Genomic DNA, 27,066 nt, shown 5'->3' on the forward strand with positions numbered 1-27,066 from the left:
CAGTCCCACTTCACTGCTACTTCTGGGTTACTGCGGGTTCTCCAGCCGCAGGCTCTGTCCCAAACTCCAGGCCAGACTCACCAACCGCCCATCGGATGATGGGACACCCTGCAGGCTCAAACTCAACAGGCCCTGAACAGAATTTATCTTTTCCCCCAAAACCTTCTCCTTTCGCTCACTTTCCCATTGCTGGGAAGGGGACCCATCCCACAATCACCCAGACCCCCAACTTTAGGTCATCCTTAACCCCCCTCTCACTCGCCGTGCACCCAATCCATCGCTAAGTTGGATGATTTCTCTCTCCTCCAGCCAGCCTCCCAGGCCAGATCCTCCATACTTAGCCTGTTACAGTGACCTCCTACTAAGCCCCCTGCCTCAAATCTGTCCTCATCCCAAGCCCTCCTTCCCCCAGTGGTAAAAACTCTTTCCTGATGTGTGGCTGTGACCACGTCACCCCTTCCTCCCCACCGTCATACTCAATAAACTCCAATGACTTTCTGCGGCTTCCGACATTCACTCTAAACTCCTTCCCTGGCCGTTTAAAGTTCTTTACAGCCTGCCCTTTCCCAACATTTCCCGTCTCCTTACGCGTTACTCCCTCCACGTATTACCCAGCCACCAGTGACAACATCTGACTCGGCGGTTCTAACACAGAGGCTCCTCTCTCTGGGTCTCTGCCCTGGGGTCCCTCATGCTCCAATGCTCTTCTGTGACGGTCCAAAGACCAGAACTCTCGGGAGGTCTCTCTGACCCACCCGGTCCCCAGCTTCTCCTGGAGATCACCTGCCACTGACTCTGCATGTCTCCTGTACAGAATTCTGTCTCCCGCTGGAGACTGTAAGGTCCATGAGGGCAGGGACCATGTTTTGTTTTTTCTTGGTTCCCAGAGTTGACCATAATGCCTTGCATGTGGTGGCTGACTACTTAATGAAGTCCCGTTGATTGATTAATTGGGATTATCTTTCTCAGAGCCCGGTGTCCAGCTCCAGACAATCCCAGGCAGGTGAGCAGAGAGGAAAGATGGAGAGTCCCCTCTTCTCATAGTGTGAAATGTTTCTCCCGAGGTAAAGTCCTCACCCACAATGAAGGGAGACCCTTACCCATCACCTCCGCCACCATCCAGGTCTTTCTTCCCGAACAGACCAGACTCTGGTCCCCTGCGTTCCTGTTGTACCCTCTCTTTATTTTTTCTTCTTTTTCTCTTCTTTTTTTCTTTTTCTTTTCTTTTTTTTCCAAAAAGAGTTTAATTGAGTCTCCTCAGGGAGCTGCATCTCCATCTAATTCAGCTCTTAATTAACCCAGCACACCCCAAAGAGGCAGCAGAACCACTCATAAATTAAATATGAAAAGCGTTATTTATCCAGGAGCAGCCGCCTAATGGCTCCGGCTCTGACGTTTATGGTTACTAATGATGATGGATTGAGAGGGAAGAAGTCAGGGGAAGTGTCCTCCCCCTCCAGGGGAGCAGAGCCTGGGTTCTCCCAGCTCCAAAGAGGAGCAGCCAGGGCGAATTGGGTCTGGGGTCTAAAAGCAAAGCCTAGTGGGCCTGGTCCCTCCAATTCAAGGCTCACAGAGCTAGAAGGGATCCCCTAGAAGTCATCTGGACCCACCCTCTCTTTTTACAGATGAGGAAACTGAGGCCAGGAGGTTAACGTGACACACGGGATCATAGATACGGAACTGCAAGACACCTTAGGTGTTGTCTACTCCACACTCCACCCCCACTCTCATTTTGTAGAGGAAGCCTTGAAGGGACAAAGGACCTGCCCAGGTTTAGATGGGGGGGGGGGGGAGGGACAGAGCTGAATTTGAACTCAGGGCCTCTGAGTTCAGATATAAAGCTCTGTCCACCTCATTGTGCCATCTCCCTCCTGGTTTTCACAGAATCAATAATAACAAACACTTGGGAGATCCGGTCCAGCCTGCCCAGGTTCACACGGGATAAGTGGAGGAAGTTCGATGGATTACACAGGAAAAAATGAAATAGCCCCTTTCCTCCAGGAACCCCCATTCTCTATGGGAAGCCAATTTCTAATATAGATCTCCATGCACGTGTATATAAGTTCATAGACATATTCATTGTGTATATAGTTGTGTGTGTGTGTTCTCTGTTTTAAATTCCCTCTCAGCTCTGTCTTCTAAGTTCTGAGCTCCCTCCCAACTCCCACATACCATGTTCCAAGTTTCTTCCCAGCTCTCGTGTTCTAAGTTCTAAGCTCCCTCCCAACTCCCACATACCATGTTCCAAGTTTCTTCCCAGCTCTGGTGTTCTAAGTTCTAAGCTCCCTCCCAACTCTCACATACCATGTTCCAAGTTTTTTCCCAGCTCTAGTGTTCTAGGTTCTAAGCTCCCTCCCAACTCTCACATACCATGTTCCAAGTTTTTTCCCAGCTCTAGTGTTCTAGGTTCTAAGCTCCCTCCCAACTCTCACATAGTATGTTCTAAGGCCCTTCCCCGCTCTGGTGTTCTAGGTTCTAAGCTCCCTCCACAGCTCTGATATTCTATGTTCTAAGCTCCCTCCCAGCTCTGCCTTTGTGTAATCAACTGAGACCCAAAAGAAAGAGCAGAATGGGGGAAGCAATTGCAAAAGCCTCTGGACACTCCCAGTGGCCCAGTCCCTGAGCCAAGCCCTGGAAGCATCCCTGGAATGGACCCCAGGCCCAAGTCATTCCAAAGGCTCCTAGGCCTCGGCTCCCCGAGGGGCGGGTGGGGCCCCAGGCCCAGCTGGCTGACGCTCGCCAAGGCCAAGGGGACGCCAAGAGCTCCTTCGTGTCCAGCGCTCGCTTAAGGAACTGGGATGGTGGGTGGGGCAGAGCTCTGCCCTCTCTCCCCACTGAGCCGCTCTGCAGCCGGGAGTCAGGTAGTCGTAGCAGGTCCCGTAAGCATCCTCAGCCACAGTGGGGTGATGGTACCCACTCCTCTGTCAGTCAGGCACTTACGGGGCACCGAGTCTCCGTCAGGCCCTTGCCAAGTGCTCGGGATGCAAAGGAAGGAAAGGAGACTCCTCGGGGAGCTGCCCGTCCGATTGGGAAGATCCACGCAAAGTGGACAGCGGGTAACAGGTAAGAGAGGCTCCAGGAGCTGGGGGGGCTGCAAAGGCCTCGGGCAGAGGAAGCCGGAACCCCAGTCATACAGGAACTGTGGGATTCTGAGTGGAGAAGGCATGGGAGGCACAGACACAGCCAGGGCAAAGGTTCGGTAGGAGGAAACCAAAGACCGCTCTCCTGAAAGAGAAAGTGAGCCTGCTGGACTGTGGAACGCACTGAAAGCATTAAAGGATGAAGCTTGGGAGCTCTGGCTGTGGCTCTAATGAGAAGACATCCACCTTTGTCACCTTGTAAGGTGTTCTCTCTGGTTCCTTCTGGGGTCTGGGAGGTCAGAGATTCGCACTCATCTCCAAGCCCTCCCATTCGGAAATCTCCAGGGAGCACTCAGTGGGGCCGGGCTTCCTCACTGAGCTGGATGATGGGAGGTCCCTTTTAAGCTCCAGGTCTGGGATCTAAATATTTATGCAGCTCCAAACCCAGGAAGCATCTTGTCCCAGAAGGATAAACAAGGGCCTCCCCTCACTCCGGGCCCACAGAAACCAGTGGGCGCCATCGCTGGCTCATTTCTGCTTCTCAAAAGCACAGCCTGACCTGCGGCCTGGACGCCCGGGCTCTGCCCTCCTGCTCCGGGTTACTCCCCAGCGGAGAGCCTGGGGTTTCCGGACCACAGCCTTGCTCTCCCTTCAGTCCCTTCTCACGGACCTATATGGGCTTAGAGAAGGAGACTAAGCCTGGATTAGTGGGGGATTAAAGAGAGAGCTCCCCCGGGGGGCTCTGGGGACACCGTCTGACCTTATCTCTCCATCACTGTTTTCCCAACAAACAAAGCCTTGGACTTCTGGGGCCTAGTCAGGAATAGAGATGGAGGACAGAGAGGAGGGGGGGAAATGGATTTTGTGTTTCAAGGGGCCTTAATAGTGAGATCCAGCCACAGGGTCGTCAATCTGAATCCTGAAGGGACTCGAGAGACCCTCTAGTCCAGGAGAGGCCCAATGAGATGAAGAGACTTGTCTGAGACGGAGACAGTGACCTGAGAAGCCAGCTAATGAAGCCCTCATTTTACAAATGGGGAAACTGAGGACCAGGGAATTGAAGTGATTTGCCCAGAGTAGGACCAGGAGAGGTGGAAGCTATCATTTGAATAAATCCAAATCTAGCACTGAGATTCCCTCAATTGGGAAGGAAAAAGGTGAAGGGAAGAAGAAGAGAGAAAGTATAAGAGAGAGTGGAAAGGAGTTGCTGGGCCCCTGCCAGGCTCCTTCTCTTATCGTTGGGGATGGTTAAAGGACTTGGGTCCCCCCCCCAACCCAGGTTCTGTCATTTATTTCAACAACAACAAAAAAATTATTAAGCGCCTACTGTGTGCAAAGCCCAGTGCTAGTTTGGAGTAACAAAACAAAAACAATGCAGCAGTTCCTGCCAGCAAAGAGCTTTCCTTTAGAGGAGCAGGTTGGAAAGGAAGAGAACTGGGGAGAGCTGAAGGGCTTCCTATAGGACGTGGCACCTGAGCTAAGACAGGAAGGTATGGACTCCAAAAGATGGAGATGAGGGACTGGTCTGTTCTGGGCATGGGAAAGAGCCTGCACAAAGGCACAGAGGTGGGAGGCGGCCTGTGGAGGGGGAGTAACAGCCAGCGAGCCGTTTGGATCGGAAATAAAGCAACAAAAGGGATGATGCGGCCGGGAAGGCAGTTGGGAGTTAAACCATGGAGGGCTTACGTCAGCTCCCTGCGCGTTCTCCGAGGAATTACTTCCCTCTCTCAAATCCTTTATAAAATCATCGAATTGGATCCGATAAAATCCGTGTTTGAACATTCTACGCTCTTCGACCCTTCACAAGTCCGGCGGCTCCGACGTTCTAAGGGTCCTTCTGGTTCTAATGTTCCGTGCTTAGCTTCGAAGGCTCTCTCTGCCTCCAACATTCTGTGTTTTATGCTCAGGCTATTTAGTTAATTTTATGAAGCTTAATTAATCTGAGTCAGACCCTGTGCTACATTCCTAGAGATACGAAAAGGGGCAAAAGACAATATTTGCCCTCAAGGAGCTTATGATTTAATGGCCAGAAAATAAATCTGTACAAGCAGGACGTCCGCAGGATGCTTGGGAAATAAGTACAGGAAAAAAGCCCTAGCGTGAGGAGGGGCTGCGGAAGGCTTCCTGCGGATGGAGAGGTCCCGAAGGAAGGGAGGGAAGGCAGGAGAGGGAGAGGGAGAGCATTCGAGGCAAGCTGGGAAAATGCCCGGAGAGCTGGGAGACGTTCCAGCAGGGTCAGAGAGCATTAAGCAGGGCCAAGGTATGAAAGGCAGAGCCGGTCCCTCTCCCCGAGATAGATCCCTGTATGATGACCCTCATTTAGCTCAAGCTGGCTCAGGGGGAGGGGGATGGCCTGGCACAGGCGGGCACGGATTCGAATTCCGGCTGCTTTATTTTCTAGCTGTGACTCAGGAAAAATATGCCATCTCGAGTGACTTTTAGTCTCCTCGACTGGAAAATGGGAGCGGAACTCGATGCCCTTGAGAGGCAGCTCCGTCTCTGATCCTATTTGCGGGGTCTCCTCCCCGACCAGGAATTTTAAGTCATTGGGGAGAGAGCGGATGGTGCGGGATGGTTTGGGGCCTTCTTCCCTGGCCCTGGCACTGGGGACCACCTTCTCCTGGGCTCCCCCCGGAAGGCTCGGGCCCGTCAGCAAAACACACAGGCTTCTGGGGAACCCCTCCCCGGCCATATCTCTGGGAGGGGGTCAGAGGGAGGGTCCATCTCCCACCCATGTCCCCGCCAAGATGTCTGGCAGCCGCTAAGACCCAGCCCCGGCAGAGAGCGTCAGGATGCGCTGCTGAAGCCCAAAAGGGGAGTGGGAGTGGGGAGTTACCCCGGGCTGGCGCTCAGGAGGGGCAGGAGAAGAGGGGACCCCCGGAGGCGCAGAGTGACCCCAAGACCACGGTTCCCGTGCGCCCTCTGGTGGGTTGAGTCAGATTCACAATCTGGGCTGAGTCTGGAGTGAAGGTGAGGGAAACTTTCAAAGTGGGAGAGCTGGGGTGGGAGAGTGTGACTGTGGTGTAAAATCCCCATACACAGAAACAGAAGAGCCTGAGAGTAACTGGATGTTCGGTAAACCCTCATCTTGGAGCGAAGGGACCATGGGCAAAGCACTTAACCTTTATGAGCCTCAGTTTCCTATTCTGTAAAAACAAAGGGCTTGGACTAGATTCCTCCCTCAAGTTCCCAAATCTTTAATCTGGCGTCTGAAAGAGACATCATCATCTCTCCCTCTCCTTCCCCACCCTCAGCCCAAACTTTTTCTGAACTTTCCCCTCCCAGACGAACTTCTGACTCTCGGGATTTCACCACTTTCTATCCTTAAATTTGCACATAACCTTTATATAGAGAAATGTGTGTGTTTGTGTAGAAATCTATATATTTATGATTTACATTTCACGAGAAGAATAAGTTTATAATATGTTCTATATAATATAATATAGAAATATGTTTGTATGTATATGCATATATACACATATAAATTTCTTTTTCTCTCTGCCTTTTTCTTCTTTCTGTGTGTTTCTGTTTCTCTGTCTCTGTCTCTTGAATCTTCTCTCTCTGTCTCTTTCTCTCTCTTTCTGTCTCTCCACCTTTTCCTCCCTCTCCTTTCCTCCTTTGCTCTCTCCCTCCTTCTTTCTCTCTCTCTCTCTCTCTCTCTCTCTCTCTCTCTCTCTCTCTCTCTCTCTCTCTCTCTCCTCTCTCTCTCTCTCTCTCTCTCTGTCTCTCTGTCTCTTTCTCTCTCTCTCTCACCCTTCCTCCACCCCCTTCTCTGTTTCTCTCTCTGTGTCTCTGTCTCTCTGTCTCTCTCTCTCTCTCTCTCTCTCTCTCTCTCTCTCTCTCTCTCTGTCTCTCATCTTTGCAAAAACAAAATCCCTCCTAATGATCTCATTCCATCTTGGAACCATTGCTCCCTCCCTTTTTGCTGCTGACTCATACAGCCATTTCTCCAGCTCTGACCTCTCTCTCACTCAGGCTCCAGACCTTCCTTGCCAGCTGCCTCCTGGGAGCTCCTCACCTGTGGCAGGTCCCAAACTGAGCCCACTCTCTCCCCCTTAAGCCAGTCCCTGACTGCCCAGCTCCTGCTGTCTTCCTGTCTTCCCATCAGCCCAGATTCCAAAACCCAAAGCTACGTTTGATCTTTCTCTTTTCCTCGTTCCCCACAAATATTCACTTTTCAAATCCTGATGATTTGTCCTTCACATATCTCTGGGACCTCCTTTTTCAGGCAAGAAGTCGTAGGGTCAGTACTACCTGAGACCCCAGAGGGCATCTGGTCCAGCCCGCTCGTTGTACAGGGAGGAAATTGAGGAAATAGGCAGGAGAGTGCAATCTTTGTCTGTTCTACTTTGTATATGGAAAGTCTCGTGTTATTTGGTGTTTATGTTTGAAATGTTCAAAAAAGAAGAAATAGACATAATACTTACACTACCTACACCACGCTGTTAAGGAGGAGAGGAAGTCCTTTGTAAATATTGCAAATATTATTTGTGTATTCTGTCCAAGACAGGTTTTTTTTCTATTCATGCAGGTCAGAATTCAGTTATCCTTTCTGTACAATTTTTATCCATGCTTCTCCCAGATTCCCTACAGAAAGTCTACACAATATGCTAGAGGTAACAGAAATAGGAGCATTCAATAAATCGATAAGACTTTTTTATTTTATTTTTTAATTTTTATTATAGCTTTTTATTTACAAGACATAAGCATGGGTAATTTTTCAGCATTGACCCTTGCAAAACCTTCTGTTCCAACTTTTCTCCTCCGTCTCCCCACCCCCTCCCCTAGATGACAGGTAGTCTAATGTATGTTAAATATGTTAAAGTATACATTAAATACAATATATGTATACATGTTTATACAGTTATCTTGCTGCACAAGAAAAATCAGATTTACAAATAAGGTAAAAATAACCTGAGAAGGAAAACAAAAATACAAGTGGACAATAACAGAGGGAGTGGAAATGCTGTGTTGTGGCTCACATTCAATTCCCATAGTTCCCTCTCTGGGTGTAGCTGGTTTTCTTCTTTACTGAACAAATGGAACTGATTTGGTTCATCTCTTTGCTGAAGATGGCCACGTCCATCAGAATTGATCCTCATACAGTATTATTGTATATAATGATCTGGTCCTGCTCATTTCACTCAGCATCAGTTCATGTGAGTCTCGCCAGTCCTCTCTGTATTCACCCTGCTGGTCATTTCTTACAGAACAATAATATTCAATAACATTCATATACCACAATTTACCCAGCCATTCTCCAATTGATGGGCATCCATTCAATTTCCAGTTTCTAGCCACTACAAACAGGGCTGCCACAAACATTTTGGCACATACAGGTCCCTTTCCCTTCTTTAGTATCTCTTTGGGGTATAAGCCCAGTAGAAACACTGCTGGATCAAAGGGTATGCACAGTTTGATAACTTTTTGGGCATAGTTCCAAATTGCTCTCCAGAATGGCTGGATTTGTTCACAACTCCACCAACAATGTATCAGTGTCCCTGTTTTCCCACATCCCCTCCAACATTCTGCATTATCTTTCCCTGTCACTCTAGCCAATCTGACAGGTGTGTAGTGGTATCTCAGAGTTGTCTTAATTTGCATTTCTCTGATCAATAATGACTTGGAGCACCTTTTCATGTGGCTACAAATAGTTTCAGTTTCATCATCTGAAAATTGTCTGTTCCCAGTTTGTTGCTTCCCTTCTAATCTTGTCTGCATTTGTTTCATTTGAACAAAAACTTTTTAACTTGATATAATCAAAATTTTCTATTTTGTGATCAATAAAGATCTCTAGTTCTTCTTTGGTCACAGATTCCTTCCTTCTCCACAGATCCAAAAGGTAAACTATCCTATATTCTTCTAATTTATTTATAGTATCATTCTTTATGCCTAGGTCATGAACCCATTTTGATCTTATCTTGGTGTTCCATGTTAAGTGTGGGTCCATGCCTACTTTCTGCCATACTAATTTCCAGTTTTCCCAGCAGTTTCTCTCAAACAATGAATGCTCATCCCAAAATCTGGGGTCTCTGGGTTTGTCAAACACTAGATTATTATAAAAGCTGTTTTTTAAAAAAATTGTTGAGCACCTACTATGTGCCAAGTACTTTACTAAGTGATCTCTCTCTCTCAGAGCTGAAGCGATATGAGTCATCACCAAAGAGGATGGGAATGAAAACTTCAAGATGAAATGAGAGAACTAGGGGGGATTGTACTTTTGTAAAGATGAAAATGAAAGAGACAGAATCAGAGAGGGAAGAGGAAAACTAAGATAGTGCAGTGTCTTCAAAGCCAAGGGCAGAGAGAGCTTCAAGCAAGGAGGAGACAGGTAGATTAGGATGAAGGGAAGTTGTTCCTCATTAGGAAACTTACAAATCACACTAACTGGACAATTTTATCCTAGTCAATAAGTATTTATTATGCACCTACTGTGTGCCAAGTACTGGAGATACAAGAATAAAATTAAAAGTTTAGAAACTTTAAATGGCTTCCATCCTAGAAGCCTTCCATAACCCAGCCTCTCGTGCCTTTTCAGTCTCCTTATACCTCACTCCCCAACATCTACTCTTCAGCCTGGTGACCCCAACTTCCTGACTGTTCCAAGACCAAGACCCTCTATCTCCTTTTCCGATCATTCTCTCTGGTTGTCCCCCATGTCTAGAGTGCTCTACCTGCTCTGCTCCGACTACTGACTTCCCCGACTTCCTTTAAGTCCCAACTAAAATCCCACCTTCTACAGGAAGCCTTACCCAACCCCTTTAATTGTAGTGCCTTCCCTTTGTTAATTATCCATATAGCTTGCTCTTTATGTATTTGTTTGCATGTTGTCTCTTCCCCCCTTTCCACCCTTCCCACCCCCTCTCCTATTTAGATTGTAAGCTCCTTGAGGAAAAGGCCTGGATTTTTACCTTTTTGTATCTCCAAAGCCTAGCACAGTACCTGATACATAGCAGACACTTAATAAATGTCTGTTTAATTTTTTTAACTATGATTACTCTATTCTTCTTTCTTTTTTTGCTTAATCTTTCCTCCTTCCCTCCCTTCCCTCCTCCCTCCCCAAGATAGCAAGCAATCTTATATAGATTATGCATTTACCATCACATTTCTATATTAGTCATGGTGTGAAAAAAATCAGAACAAAAGGGAAGAACCACAAGAAAGGGGGAAAAAAGTTAAAATCCTATGCTTTAATCCACATTCAGTCCCCAAAGTTCTCTCCCCGGATGCGAATGGTATTTTCCATCCAAGTCTATTGAATTGATTTGCATTACTGTATTTCTGAAAAGAGTTAAGTCTATCATAGTTGATCATCATGCAGTCTTGTTGCTGGGTACAATTTTCTCCTGGTTAATAAATGTTTGTTGATTAAGTTTGCACATGTGACAATTTAAGAAGGGAGAGAACATTAGCAACCCCAGGAAGAACAGAAAAAGCTTCATGTTTAAGAGGCAGTACCATAGTTAAACCTTGAAGGAAGCTGGGGACTCTGTGTGACACTGGACAAATCATTTAACTCCTCTGAACCTCAGTTTCCTCATCTGTGAAATGACAATAATAATAATAAGACATACAAAGACATCAAAGCTGTTTATAGTCATATGAAAAAATACTCTAAATCACTATTAATCAGAGAAATGCAAATTACAAACAACTCTGAGTTACCATCTCACACCTACCAGAGTGTGGGAGGGAAAGGGAGCTCTTCCTGGGTCTTTGACTCCAATGTAATTCATTAAAAATAGAAAAGGGGAAGGAGGGAAACTCAGGATTCCATTTTATAGATGAGAAAAAGGAGAACGTCATGGAGTCTTCCCAGCTCCACAATTTTTTCCCTTACACTCCTTCACTCATGACTATAAGTTCATCCAAACTCAGGCCCTCAAAGATTTCATGGATTTCATGGAAAAGATTTAAAAAAAAAAAAAAAAAGATTTTTTTAGAGGCCCCGCACGCCTAACCTTTGTTTTACAGAGGAGAAAGCCCAGATCCAGAAGGGGAGATGGTCTGCCCAAAGTCAGGCATTGACCTATACATTGTTGGTGGAGTTGTGAACTGATACACCCATTCGGGAGAGCCACCTGGAACTATGCCCAAAGGGCTATCACACTGTGCATCCCCTTTGATCCAGCAATACCACTGCTGGGTCTATATCCCGGACACATCCAAAAACAGGGGAAAGAACCTGTGTGTCCAAATACAAATTCTTGTCTTTTTTGTGGTGGCTAAGAATTGGAAATCAAAGGTATGTTCATCAATCGGAGAATGTCTAAATAAACTCACATATGATTGCAATGGAATATTATTGTACTAGAAGAAATGATGAGCAGGGCAATTTCAGAAAAATCTGGAAAGACTTACGTGCACTGACACATTGTGAAGGGAACAGAACCAGGAGGACGTTGTTCCCGGCAAGATTGTTCCACGAAGAATTGTGGATGACTTAGCGATTCTCGGCAGGGCCGTGATCCAAGGAGATCCCAAAGGACTAACTATCGGCCTCCAGAGAAAAAACTGATATTGATTTAATACAGCCTGAATCGTGCTATTTTTCACTTTTTTTATTTGAGTCTTCTTGTACAAAATGATTAATAGAGAAGTGTTTTACATAATTGCACATGTATAACCTCTAGCTGATTGCTTACTATCTCAGGGAGGGGAAGAGGAGAGGAAACAGAGGAAAGGAGGGGTAGAATTTGGAACTCAAAACTTTAAATAAAAATGTTTTAAAATTTTAAAAAATAATAGCTTCTATCTCACAGAGTTGTTGGCAGGATTAAATGAGTGAAGGTGGGAAAGACTGATCTACAAATACACCTTTAGCATGACCTTAGTGGAGTCATTTGCTCAGAGGACCAAGAGATTAAGAGATAAATAGGAAACAGCCCCTGCTTGCTCTATAGAAGTTCCAGCTTCTCATTGGTTTGATTCCCTGCCACCCTGTTCCTTGGAGGGGGAGAGGGAGCAACGGAGGAAAGAAGTCTGGTCTTTCTCAGGGACTCCTGCCATGATTCCCTCTCCCCGTTTCCCAACCTACACTCACATACATTTTCTCCCGGCTGCCTCATTTCCATAAGCTGCAGAGACCAGGGCTGAGCATCAATTATGCAACATCTGGGCTGCTGGAGTCTAATTGTCGGATAACCACAATTGAATCTTATAGATTAGCCCTCCGCAGATTGTAATCTTTGCTTCCTCTCTGGGGCTGACCAGGCAGCTTTGTGAGCAAGGGCTGATGGGAAGGAGGCCACAGCATTTGGAGCCTTGGGCAGACCATCTCCCCTTCTGGACCTGGGCTTTCTCCTCTGTAAAACAAGGGTTAGGAGTGCGGGCCTCTAAGGGTTCCTTCCAGCCCACAAAATCTTTGAGGGTCTGAATTTGGATAAGTCTGTAGTCATGAGTGGAGGGCTGTAAGGGAAAGGGTTGTGGAGTTGGGAAGACCCCTGGACATCCAGCTCATGAATTCTTTTCTCATCTATAAAATGAAATCCTAACTTTCCCTCCCTCCCCCTTTCTACTGTCAGTGAATTATATGGAGAGACTTGAGTCCAAGATCCAGGAAGAGCCTTCCCTCCCACACCATACATATTGTCAATGAATGAACAACAGAAAGAATTTTTTTAATGAGAAGATGTCCTTTCTCCAGAGATCCCACTGCTGGGTACAAGGGTCCCAGCCCCAGGAAATCAAAAGCAGAAAGAAAAGTGCTATATGTGTCCAAATATTTGCAAAGTCCTTTTTATATTAATAAAAAAAACTGCAAATAAAATAGGTCCACTTGGATTGAGAACCAGGTGCAAAACCGTGGTGTATGAACATGATGGAAGACTGTGACAGAACTGTGGTGTTGATAGATCATACAGAACTGCAAATATGAGGAATTAGAGAAACATGGGAAGACCTCCTGAACAGAAGCAGAAAAAAGGAAAGCCATCTCCACAAGAATCACAGTAAAGTATACACAACAAGCACCGCAAGGAAATGGAGTTCTGTAATGATGATGACCAGCCTTGGATTCAGATAAAAGCTGAGAATATATCTTTCCTCTTGATGAAGAAGTGGAAAACTATGAATTCAGAATGTTGTTCTGTGTCAGCTGGTTTTGCTTATGTTTTTTGTTACAAGAGCGGGTTTACTGAGGGTCTGGAATTGGTTGGTAACTCCAATAGTACTAAAAATAAAAGTAAAAAATAAAAAATTTAATTTTTAAATGAAAATTTTTTACTAAATGACCTTCAGAATCTCTTTCTTGCTATCAAATCATATAAAGCTATATGTGATGCATCCTGCCCTCAAGAAACTTGCTATTTGATTGGATAGAGAACATTGACACTCATTAGAGCATAAGGACAAATGAAAAAGGAAGAGAGAAGAAGAGAAAAAAGGAGGAGGAGAAAAAGAAAAGAAGAGAAAGAAGAGAAGGAGGAGGAGGAAGAGGAGAAGAAGAAAAAGAAGGAGAAGGAGGAAGAGGAAGAGGAGGAGGAGGAGGAGAAGAAGAAGAAGAAGAAGAAGAAGAAGAAGAAGAAGAAGAAGAAGAAGAAGAAGAAGAAGAAGAGAAGAAGAAGAAAAAGAAGAAGAAGAAGAAGAGAAAGAGGGAAGGAAGGAAGGAAGAAAGGAAGAAGAAGAAGAAAAGAAGAAAGAAAGAAAGAAAGAAAAAGAAGAAAGAAAGAAAGAAAGAAAGAAAAGAAGAAAGAAAGAAAGAAAGGAAGGAAGGAAGGAAGGAAGGAAGGAAGAAAGAAAGAAAGAAGGGAAGGAAGGAAGAAAGGAAGAAAGAAAAAAGGGAAGAAAAAGAAAGAAAAGAAGAAAGAAATATATCTGTACTTTTCAATTTACAAAATGCTTTATTCATCATATTGCTTTCATTGATACTTAGGGTAAGTGTGAGGAAAGAGGAGAAATGGAGGATCTGAACCTGTGATTTCATTTACCCATTGAATTCCTGATATAGAAACTCCCTCCATGGACACAGATCAGCAGCTGAGGTGCTAATTTCTAGCATTCGTGGGTTTCTTGGAAAACAGAGAAGTTAACATTTGTTTGTAGCTTCACAACTGGTATTTTTGTTAAAGACAGTTCTCAAACCCAGGGCTTTCTGATTCCAAATCTAGACCCATTTTACAGATGAGGAAACTGAGGTTCATAGAAGTTAAGTGATTTAGCTAACATTACAGAACTAAGGGACATATCTGCCATTCAGCCCCGGGTCTCTGGACTCTTAAACATATACCTGAAGGTTAAATTATGCTGTCTACTCATGGAATGGAATAGGGAGAAAACTGGTATTCACTGAACTTGGTGGGAGACAGCAGATCAGGTTTCTGGGCCTGACTATGCCGTTCATTCACTGTGTGATCTTGGATAAATCACTCCCCAATCCCTAATTTCCTCCTCTGTCTTGCAGATTTAGGGACAGAGCAGCTAAAAAGAGAAATAGGGAAGAAGAAATGGAGGGTCCTGAAGGAGAATCATGATAAAGATTTCAAAGGAAAATAGTTTTCTGGTCCCATAAATATATGTAAATTTGATTTAAATCACATGCAAATTTATAAGTGGCCCCTGGGAAATTGAGGAGAAGGGGAAGAAAAAAAAAGGAAGATTCTAGTTAGAAAAGAGTTGAAAGTCAGCACTGAAGGAGGGCCCAGGAGATACTGAAATCAACAGCCAGATGAGAAATGGGGCTCTGAGAAAGGAGGTCACAGCGGGGAGGAGGAGGAGGAGGAGATGCTCCTGGAGAAAAGGTGAGAGCAGGTGGACTTAGCCCAGAACAAAGGAGCTCTGATTCCGACTCTTTAAACCAACTTTCAAAGTCCTCCAGCTTTGGCTCCCAAGACTTCCCATAAGGCATCTACCTATTATGTAACTTTCAATTCTATAAGATATAAGAGGAGGGAGGAAGAGGGAGTGATGGATGAGGTTCTAGGTTCTAAAGCTCCTTCGAGCTCTGACATTCTATGTTCTAAGACACCTTTCATCTGACATTCCATGTTCTACATCCCAAGGTCCCTTCCAGCTCTAACATCCCATGTTCTGGATGCTGAGTCTCTTCCAGATGGCAGGAAATTTCTGCTTTACTTTCTAAAGTCCCTTCCACCACTGACATTTTATCAGTATGGTTCCGTGACTGCATTCTGCGGATCGTTCCCTGTGTGGACCATGCTTGCTCCGGATTGTGATGTCCCTCCTAAGGTGACCCTCTGCCTAAATCCTCCTCCCCTCCCCCAGACTTGCTCCTCCCCCTCTTTCTGGCTATTCTAAGGTCCTCATCCTTCAGAGCTGCATTCACAGAATCATCGGGTGTTGGGGGATGGGGAGGGGGCAGAAACCATCCTCAGCCTTGGAAAAATCAAAGCCTGGAAATCATCCAGGTCAACCTCTCCATTAACTTGTCCAAGGTCGCGTGATGAATTAAGAATCAAGCCAGGAACCCAGGAAGCTTGGCTCTGGGACTCTCGTTCCCTCCCTCTGTCACCCAAATCTGTCTTCCTCCATAAAGCCTTCCCCGGAGAGTTCCTAGAGCCTTACCTGGCTCTGCCCCAGCTACCTGTGTGCCTGCAGGTAGGCGCCTTCCCTTCCCTCAGCCTCATTTTCCCATTTTCTCTGACCTCCACACCTCCTGCCTCCCCTTGTGGCTGGCCTGCTCCCTGTCTGGTCTCCTCAGTGAGAGGGGATGTTCCAAGAGGGAAGAGGGGGCCCAGGAAAGGAGGCAGGATCCCCCGGGTCCCTCTCTCTTAGAGCCCCCTGCCCCCAGCCTCCCCTCCCCACCCTGTCCTTTTCCTTCCCCAGCCCCAGAGCAGTCAGTGTTTGGGGCAGATTATGCAGTGTTGACATTGGCATATGAATGAGGGGAGAGATGCAGCCAAATATTGGAATTAGGGAGAGCAGGAGCCCAGGCTGGGATCCAGGAAAGCGGGACAGCTGTGATATCTGGCTGTTCCAGCTGCCTGACCCCTCCGCCCACCCCAGTCCCAGGAAGCGCAACAGTCTCCAGGGGCTGCTCCCCGGCCCCGTGGAGGGAGGACAATCCTAGGAGTAAGGGAACGAGGCAGCCCCCAGCCTGCCCGCCTGCTGGGATTTGAGGGGCACAGGGAAGGGCCCCCCACCATTAAAGCATTCTGAGGTGCAGTGGGAAGAGCACGAAATATGGAGTCAGAAAGCAACAACTCTCTTCCCATCGTTGAATCTTATTTTCCTTATGTCAGGTGGAGGAAGGGATGCACCAGATTATCCCCCAGATCCCATAAGCTCTGGGAACGGATGATCACAGGACACTTCACCCCATTTGTTGTACTTACACATCCAGAACCAACCTCCCCTTCTCCAAATTCCAGACCAGCTCTCATTTCCTGACAAATGTGGCTCTCTAATCCCACCCCTCCTCCTCCCTTTTGTTTCTTCTTCCCCTTGTAATGGAGAGCTGAAATGGAAGTCTGGATGGTCTGGTCTGGAATTCAGGTCTCAGAATTAGCAGCTCGGAGACCCTGAGCAAGTCCCATAACCCAGAAGTCATTGAGTCCAGCTACCTCATTTTACAGATTGGGAAACTGAGGCTCAGGAAGTAAAGAACAACTACCTGGCCCCCAGCATCATGATGACCGCGCCCACACGGCAGCTGGTGTAGAAGGGCTCGGTTACCTGGCTGCTTTTTCATTTCAGTTTATTCTTTCCTGGTTGAAGGTCAGTGAGTGACTCTCCCAAGTTGGACATCCTGGCTTGGAGGGAACTGTGGGAGATCAAGAGATCTAAAGATCCTGGGTCGTAGCAGATCGGAATTGAATGACCACGGGACAAGACTCCTTGGAAACTCCTCCAGCGCTGCCAGAGTGACCGCTGATGGCCCGAGCTCACTGACTGTTTTACCAGCAGAAGTTGTTTGGACAGTACAGAACTGAGGTGAAACGCAAAGTGATTAACCTGATTAACAGCGCTGTGATCTGCTTTGTGTTCCCATGACGTTTACGTTCCAGCAGACATTGTACCAGTGGTTTTAAGTCATTCTGTTCGTGTGTGCTGTCTTTATGTTTAGCATTGTGTGTGTGGGGGGGGGAATAAATTATCTGTCCCATACTTGATTCATGATCTGCATTATTTTAAATCCTTTCTTGTAAGGAAATTCTAAAGGCAAGCCAAAACCTAAGCTATTAGTACATTTTCCCCTGGGGTACTACTAGGGCTGGGGTTTAATAAACCAAAGAGTATGAGAACAGAGGCTGCCAGGTGATTTAGTGGGCACAGGGCTTGGCGTAAGAGTCAGGAATTCAAAGCCAGCCTCAGACTAGCTGTGTGATCCTAAGTAAGTCATTTGTTCTCTTCATATCAATGTCCACTACTATCATTCTTATTATTCCCATAAAGATGCTTTCAAATTTCTCAAGTTCTACTGGTCCATCCCAGATCCAGGGCCTCTCCTCAGTCAATGGGGGGAAAGCACAGGGAGGTGGGAAGAGAAGGTAGCAGTAAATTCAGTTCTTTGGCACTTCTCCTCCAAGTGCAGTAGTATGAGTGTCAATTTACTGATTTTATAGATGAAATAACTGGGGCTCTTCAAGGTGAAATGACTTTCTCTTAGTCCCATGTTTAAGATTCTAATCCTGGTCTCCTGACTCCAGACCAAGAGTGTTTTACACTCGGGAAGCTATGGGAGAGGGCTTGCTTGACTTGGGGTGCCTGAATCCAAGGTTTACCAGTTGCTTGAGCAATCCATTTCACTTCCTTAGCATCTCCCACAAAATTATATTGAGGGAAGCTTTTTTAAACTTTTAATATTTTACACTGAAATTGTGGTATATGAATGTTATGGAATATTATTGTTCTGTAAGAAATGACCGGCAGGATGAATACAGAGAGGACTGGCAAGACTGACATGAACTGATGCTGAGTGAAACGAGCAGAACCAGGAGATCATTATATACCTCAACAACGATACTGTTTGAGGATGTATTCTGACAGAAGTGGTTCTCTTCGATAAAGAGAAAATCTAACTAATTTTCAATTGATCAAAGATGGACAGAAGCAGCTACACCCAAAGAAAGAACACTGGGAAATTAAGGTAAACTGTTTGCATTTTTGTTTTTCTTCCCGGGTTATTTATACCTTCTGAATCTAATTCTCCTTGTGCAACAAGAGAACTGTTCAGTTCTGCACACATATATTGTATCTAGGATATACTGTAACCTATTTAAAATGTATAGGAATGCTTGCCATCTGGGGGAGGAGGTGGAGGGAGGGAGGGGAAAAATCGGAACAGAAGTGAGTGCAAGGGATAATGTTCTAAAAAATTACCCTGGCATGGGTCCTGTCAATAAAAAGTTATTTAAAAAAAAACATGTATGTGACTACCTGCCATCTAAGGGAAGGGGTGGAGGGAAGGAGGGGAAAAATTGGAACAGAAGTTTTTGCAAGGGTCAATGTTGAAAAATTACCCAAGCATATGTTTTGTCAATAAAAAGCTATAATAATAATTTTAAATATATATATTTACACTGTAAAAGAGACAGGGAGTTCTTCTTAGTATCAGTATTTTATTGCAAATAAATTTATCAGGAGAGCTATACAGAGAATAGAAATCCTTGGGGCTAGAGAGAGCCTAATCATTCATTCATTCAATAAGCATTTACTAAGCACCTACTGTGTGCCCAATATTGGAGTACAAAGATAAAAAAAAATTAAACTAGACTCTGCTTTCAAGGAGCTAACTAACATTCCATCACAGGGAACAAGATGCATCCTGGTAAGTAATTACAACATATATACCATGGGGAGGAAAATATTTCACAGTTGGACTCGTGGGGGAGGGGACCAGACCCCAATTTCAGCTCTGAATAATAGCCATTGGGTATTGGCTCCCACTGTGTCTCCACTGAGTAAAATCTCAGTCCAGTTATCTCTAGTCATACTATTAGATTCTGTTCTCTGACAACATTAGGGAGCTGTGGAAACTTGTGGTCTGGAGTGCATTTGCTATCTAAAGTGTCAAATCTCCCATATTCCCCATCCAACTTCACAAAGAATTTTGTTTCTATAGTGAAATTGAGAGTATGAGTGATGGCTACTTGTACTCTTCCCCACTTAAACTAGAATAAACTCCATGGAGGTAAGACTCATTCTAGCCTAAATTTGATATCTAAGCCTACTTCCAATACTTAGTATAGAACTCTAAACTGTGAGACCCACATTAGCACCCTGGATACTTTAGAATCAGCCGGAGTCAGGATCAGCAAAATTCTTTGCTCTTTATTCTTCGTGGAGGTGAACGGAATGGTGATATGAAGAGAGAGGAATCGACAGGAATCTGCCAGGAGCGACTCTGGCTCTCTCACTCCACCCTCCAAATCCTCCACCCAGTCTCCTATACAACAGACCAAGCCTGCAGAGTAGTGGGCAGGGCCATTCCTTCTCCAAGCATATACTCATAGAGTATTGTCCAATCGGTAATTAGCCTTAAGTGCTCAGATCTCAGTGCATCAACTCAGATTCAGCCCATTACACTAAACACAGTGGACTCTCCTTAAAACAATACACTTTAATTGATGTATTTTATTTTTCCCAATGTATTTTTTCCTTCTCCCTCTTCTAGGGAGCCATCTCTTGTGAAAAAGAAGAAAAGCCATGTCAGCTAAATAAATCGGCCAATCAGAAAAGTCCACATCCCTGGACCCCTTCCTCCCAAAGTGCTTCTCACATCTCTTCTTGGAGGCTCAGATTGGTCATTATAATTTCCCTGCATTCGGGTTTTATTATTTTCATTGTCATTTTTCCTTCCACTCACATTGTTGTGGTTTTGTGTATGTATTATGCTGTGTATCCGTTGGCTCAAGTCTTCTTACGCTTCTCTGTCTCTATAGCATCATATTGGCTATTTCTTATAACACAGTGACATCTGTTCCATTCATAGACCACATTTTGTTCAGTCGAGTCCATCTAACTATTCTTGCTAACTTAAACCGAGTCAGAAAAGCCAGTCATCCCCTTCTCCCAACTATGATTCCTGTAAAAGGACAGTGCCAGCTTTATGTGACCCATTGGACACATGGCAAACTGAAGCTCCAAATGAGCTGTTAGAGCCAGGGCTCCTGCCGCCATCTCCAGGGCGCTCTCCGTGGTACCACTGTGAGCAGGAGCACGGGCTGGCAGAGTTCTGCCTCTGCGAGGAGCTCAGTGGGAAGACAGATGCCCGCTGAAGTCCTCATCCTCTGGGAAGCTTCCTGAGAGCTCTGTCAGAGGACCTTCAATTCCTGCCTTTGCTGCCAAGCTGGAGAGACTTCAAGTACCGCCCCGGGACGGGCTGTGCGTCTGACAACAGAACCGGCCCAGCTGGGTTGGCCAGGCTTCTCCCCGGGGAGCTGGCCACCATCTGACCACTTTTGGCCACAGAGGCTCAAACAGATTGCCCGCCACTAATAACAATCACTGTCCTTTACATAGATTTCAAGGATTGCGGAGCATTTCCCACACATGATCTCATTTAAGCCTCCCTGTGAAAGCCGGGACAAGTAAGAATACGCCCGAGCTACAGAGGAGGAAACCCAAGCTCCTCAAGCAGTTCACCCATGATCAAGCGAAGTGTGTCGCAGCTGGCATTTCCTTGATTCTCAATCCAACGTAGCGTTCATTATGCAAAGCCCCAATGTAATTGGTCTTGTACAAATGCAAGGCACTGCTTCAGAAAGGTTAGAGACTATGGCTCAGAAAAAGATTAAAAGCCAAATTAAATTCATCTACATGGCAAAAGTCAACGGGCCTCTATGAATCGATCAGACAATCGACAAGCATTTAGCTGGGAAACCCTTCCCCTATGGGCCAAGAATACTCCCCCAAAGAGACAAAAACATTTCCTACCCTCAAGGAGCTTTTATTCCAATAAGAAAGATGGCATGTGTACATTGAAGGAAAATATCTGTACAAATAGAATTTCCATTAAATAATACTAACACAAAAATATTCATTCAAATCAGCACTCAGTTTTAGGTGCAAGTTTGCCAGAAACAATTTTATTTAATTTATGTTCCTTTATATCCAAGTCATTTCTTGTTTAAAGAAAAAAATAGTCCAAAATGACAAAGCCCCATGGCCTGGACTCAACGATAATTTTCTGCCCCAAGACGATTGAAGGCAACATTTATAGGACTCTTGAACAAAGAAAAGATATCTTAACATTAGATTAACATTCTACCATTGATCATTCCATTCCTCCTAAGAATTGGATAAAGAAACCTCATCCCTTCCACTGGTATCTTAGTCCCAGCATTGTCCTCCTCTGCTGTGGCCATGTTTGTTTCGCTCCCAGATTGACTAGGTAAAAGAGGCCATTCTCTGCCTCATTTCCTACCTAGTCTTAATTATGGAACAGGCATTACATCGGTCAGACTGAGACCTGTTAAAGATCTTAGCCCCAAAAGGTCAAGATCTCCCAGTGCGTCCGGGACCATCTCCAATTGTCCTGATCTTGTCATTGGACCCAGATGAAGCTGGAGGAGAAATAAGGCTGGTGACTTTACACTGTCCTTCTTCGCTCAAACCTAATTCACTTGTATGTCACGACATATCCTCCCTGATGTCATGGATCTCTTCAGAGAACAGAAGGCAAACAACAACAACAATTCTTTCTCAATGGAGAACATCCCATTCACTTCAGACAGGTGAGCAAAGATACTGCAGTCACTAACTCAGTGACTTCTGGATGGCAATGATTCAAACAAGCTAATATGAACAATGGAGTTAACTCTATTTGCAAAGTCTGGTGTCACCCTTACGCTATTTCTCTAAGTTTTTTGGTTCTTTTATTTTTGGACTATCACCCACCAATTCCCCATTCAGCCAAAGGCTTTTTTCATGTATCTGGAAAGGACTTTAAAGAAAAAAAATTCTTTCTTAATATTTCTGAAGAAACTAGGATTTTAAAAAATATGCTTCCATAAATGCAAATAGTTATATACCTAAAACCTACAGGGTAGATAGAAGGTAATCTTAGAGGGAAAGGCACCATGCTAGGTGGAGGAGATAAATTCTGGGCACACCACCCAGAGCAAGGTCTTTTCCTTGACCTTCCAACTCAGACCTGGAATTTTGGGGGTCAGAGGGAGCACGTGAGGTAATTTAATCCAAGCCATATCTAGGTATGCATCCCCCCCTCCACCCCCAACAGTATCCCTGATAAATGGTGCAGCAGTACTGTAAGATCTCCAGGGGAATGGAGCCCACCGCCTCCCGAGGCAGCCAGCTCTCATCATTAGGAAGTTTTCCCCTCACAGAACTGAGATCGCCTCTCTGCAGTCCTTCATCCTGGTTCTGCCTTTTGTGGCCCAGCAGTACAAACCTAATCCCTTTTCCACATGACAGCGCTACAAGTGCTTGAAGACAGCTATTAGGCTCCGCTCCTCCCCCACCCGCTCCCCCCACCACGTCTTCTTTCCCAGTGCTAGAGGCTGAGCAACCTGGGCTCCCCAGATCGGCCGCACTCTGATGGTTTGGGGGCTCCGGCCCCATCTTTCAGGTCTCCATTAGGCTCCAAGAGAGTGTCTGGCTACAACTGACTTGACAGGTGATTGGCGGAGAGACCCTGGCCACTAGTCTGTGTGAGAAATCTCTAGGAATCTGAGGTGTTCTCTCTGTGATGTTGGAGAGGGGGGGAGGGATAGGGAGAGGTTGTTTTCAAAGCTGGCCTTAAGGATCCCGGTTACTATGGCAACTCCCATGCTGGTCCTGCCTTTTTCCCTCCCCTTGATCTTGGGAGCTCTGGTTGCTATGACAACCAATCCACCCTCTTCTCAGCTCCCCACCCCAACCCCAGCAACAAGTCCATCTCCTTTTCCTGGCATTTCTCGAGCATCTTGGGCCCCCAGTTTGAAGAAATGGTTACAGCTGTGGATGAAAGATAGAGGGAATAGGGGGAGGGGCAGTTTCCTCACCTTAGAACCTTTCCACATCATGTCTCCCTCTGAGTCACCAGGTATTAGCCTCTTCTCACTTGTTACAGGAGGATGAAGTACTATCTGGACATCGGGAGGGAAAGTCATTGCCCCATGGGGATTTTAAACCTGCCACTCCAGGAAGAATGAGACAGAGAGCAGTCTTTTCTTATTTTAGACTAAAGCTTTTCTTGAGACTCTTCTCCTGGACTATTTTTTTGATTTTTTTGTCCAGAATCCATGAATCCATCAATTTAGGAAACTCCCAGTGTGAAAGATCCTTCCACCAGTTCAGACCAGCAACTGACTGGCCTGCCAAATCGTATCTGATACAGGAGCTCTTAGCCCGGCTCCTTCTTCAATATTTCAATATAACTGGTTTCCTTTGCAATTCTTTGGATGTTATTTTTGCATTTGGAAATACGAATCTTGGAAATAGAGGGGATGCCCATCAATCGCAGAATGACTAAACAAGTTGTGGTGTATGAATGTTTTGAAGTACCATTGTGCTGTAAGAAATGATGAGCAGGTGGATTTCAGATAAACTGGTGTTGGGTGAAGTGAGCAGAATCAGGGTAACGTGGTGCACAGTAACAGCAACATTGTGCAGTAATCAGATGTGATTGACTTAGCTCTTCTCAGCAGCACAGTCTTCCAAGACAATTCCAGAAAATTCACGATGGAAAATTCTGTCCACATCCAGAGAATCTGAATGCAGATAAAAGCATCTCTTTTTCACTTTTTTGATTGTTTTTTGTTTTTTTCTTTCTCATGGTTTCTCCCTTTTGTTCTGATTCTTTTTTCACAAATTCAGTAATGTGGGAATATGATTCATACAATTGTATATGTTTAACCTATATCAGACTGTTTGCTCTCTTGGGGAGGAAGGATGGGAGGGAAGGAGGGGGAAAAATTAGAATTCAAAACCTTATAAAAAGTGAATGTTGAAAACCTTTACATGTCATTTAAAAAAATACTATCAAATGGGAAAATAAAATTATAATTCTAAGAAGGATTCTGAGAATTTTCACCATGCTGCCAAAGGGATATAGAACATATAAAAAAACTAACAACTCCTGGAATTAAGGAACTGTCTAGAGGCACTGCAGTGTGATACACCAGTTTGTGTCAAAGACAGGATTTGAACCCAGTCTTCATGTTCTCATTGTTGGTCGTCTATAAATCATACCATGGAGCTCTACCTTTTTTTCTGGAAGAGGAAAAAACCAACAAACTCATCACTCACTGATGAAGTTTAAAAGCCTTAATCATGACAAATCCAATACCAGAGAGTAGTCCATCATCCGATCCATTTTCCTTTCTCCGATATTTATATGAGTGAAATTAGAATTAGGAAATCAGACATTAGAGCCGGGAAGGACCTTAGAGAGTACTTGGACAAAACCAATTCCCTCCTTTAATAAATAAGGAGATAGCAGCAGAGCTGAGGGTACAGTCGTAATCACAGCATTTCGAGAGCTGGACGAGACCTTAGAGCTCATGGAGTCCAAACCCCCTCCCCACTTTACAGATGGAGAAATCAAAGCCCAGAGAGAAGATTTGTGACCCTGGTTACGAAGGGCTAGGATTCAAACTCAATCCTATTAACTCAAATCTGGGGCTCCTTACACTACACCAGTTAAGTAATTCTCCATATTGCAGAAGATACCCTGCTTATCACAATGAAACGTTGCGATTTTGGACAAACAAAAGTGAATCCAAAACACCTGCTGCCAGCCCTTTTTTCTCCCCTTCCTTTTTGTGGGGCTCTTCATCCCTCACGCCTTAATCTCCTATAATCTTCCTTTCACTTAATCCCCTCCTGGAATTGTTTTCATCAGAATTGTCAACAATCTCCTAATCCCCAATCCCAAGGGACTTTCCCTCTTCCATTTAGTTCTCCTCCAACCAGCAGTCAATCAACAATCCTTAATTAAGTATCCACTAAGTGTCAGAAATCAAAGAATGGAGATAAAAAGACAAAATCAAAAAGTCCTTGCCCTCAGGGAACTTATATTCTAATGGGACCAAATGGTACAAGACTTTTGGGGAGAAAAGGCATTGAGATGGAGCCTCTTGTAGAAGGTGGCTCGTGAGCCACGGTTTAAGGGAATCCAAAAAATGGCATTATGGAAGGATAATGAGGTATGGAGGACAGCCAGAAATGGGAGGTAGGGCCTTCCGCATGAGGAACGTGTGATGGGATCATGGGTGATGTGGAAGGGAGCCATTTATAACAAAGCTTCTTAAATGGTGGGTCCCCGACTGAATGTGGGGGTTGTGAAAATTTGGCAACAGCAAAAAGTTTCTGAATGCTCTGTGTCCTGCAGTATCAAATATTCTGCCAACATTTAATTTTTTATATAAAAATAAACAAGCACATCCATCTCATTAGTCTACAAATTTGCTTTCATCTTTAATAAGTGGTAAGATTCCATGTATGCCAAAGAAGTGCTTTAAAAAATACATTTCTTTATGATTTATTGTCAATCAGTGTTTGATTTGTCTACCTATTTTATATGCCCAGGGCTGCATAAAAACTCCTCAGGGATCACGAGGATCTAGAAGAAGGGACCCATTCTCTGGTTCTTTTGTTCACTCACTTCCTCCTCTTGCCCCCTAAACTACAGACATTCTCCAGGACTGACTCTTTGACTCTTCATTTTATAGACTCTCATCCTATAGGAAATTTCTTCCCATGTTTTCAATAGTCAGGTTTGTGCTTGATTGCTCCAAAATCTCTATTCCCAGGGATTTGCTTTTCTAAGTTTCCCACCAATCCAAATCATTTTGGAGCTCTGGCTGACTGGGCTCTGATTATCTCCATTTTACAGTTGAGGAAACTGAGGCAGACAGACCTGAAGTCACTTGCCCAGGTCTCAGCCAGCAATTATCCGAGACTTTCCCAGGATCCCCAAAGTAGTAGGTGTCTGAGGGAAGGTTTGATCTGAGGCAGCGTGACTCCAGGCCCGGAGCTCTCTCCACTGTGCCTCCAGCTGCCCCTGGGTCTTCCTGTCAGAATCGCCTTTCTTGTGCATTCATTCAGTCACATCATTCTTCTGCTCTAAATCTTCCTTGTCTCTCTTTGCCTAATGAGGAGCAGACAAACACCAGAGCCTGCCATTCAAGGCCCCCCCAAAACTGCTGTTTCCCGACTCACCCGGTCTTATCGCTGGTGATTCCTTTCCACTCCAGCCAAACTGACCATACCCTCCGTCCTCCACCCTTCAAACTGACCCTAACCCTCCGTCCTCCACCCCGATCCACCACGCCACAAAACACTGAAATGCTCTTTCCTTAAATGCTTCTTTTGGCCTGGGCCTCTGATTTCATCCTTAGGGAATTCCCACTGTGGATGCTCCCTCCACCAGAGTCAATCGACAGCTTTTTTTGGCCACAAAGTCTTAGAAGAGCTTAAAGCACTTGCCCATGGTCACACAGCCCACATTCACTAGCAGTAGGATTTGAACAAAAAGCTTATACATCCCAACTCAAGGACCCCCTCCTCCAGGAAGCCTTCCATGATACCTTTGGGGAGCAATGATCTTTACCCCAGATCTCACAAAACACTTCTATTTCCATAACTCTTTGTATCATTCATAGAATCATAGGTTTGGAACAGGATAAAAAAAAAATGAAAAGGGGGAAGTACAGGGCTTGCCCAAAGTCACCCACGTCGTTGCCTTCAGGACTGAAATTTGCACTCCAGAGCCAGAATTCTTTCTTTATTGAGGCTTTAGGCCCTATTAGAAAATGACTATCACCTAGCTCTAATCCCGAATAAATTACCTGATACATGTTTCTTATATTGCAATGTATCTTCCAGGTATGAACTTGTAGTTAACACCCCATGAATGCCTGTAGGCCGTCACACTGGGCTGTGTGTGTGTGTGTGTGTGTTTAGGGACACAATGGTCAACAGTCCAGGCCCCTGGGATTTGGGATAGCACCCCCTCCCTTAAAAGGGAGCTTGCAGCTAAGAACGAGGAAGGGGCTTTCCCTGGGATGCAGACGCGGTGGGAACAAACACTTGCCTGATCAGCTTGCTTACTCACCGTGTGGACTGCACCCCTCTGCCCTTA

Source organism: Antechinus flavipes, chromosome 6 (assembly GCF_016432865.1).
Source record: "Antechinus flavipes isolate AdamAnt ecotype Samford, QLD, Australia chromosome 6, AdamAnt_v2, whole genome shotgun sequence".
Classification (NCBI taxonomy): Eukaryota; Metazoa; Chordata; class Mammalia; order Dasyuromorphia; family Dasyuridae; genus Antechinus; species Antechinus flavipes.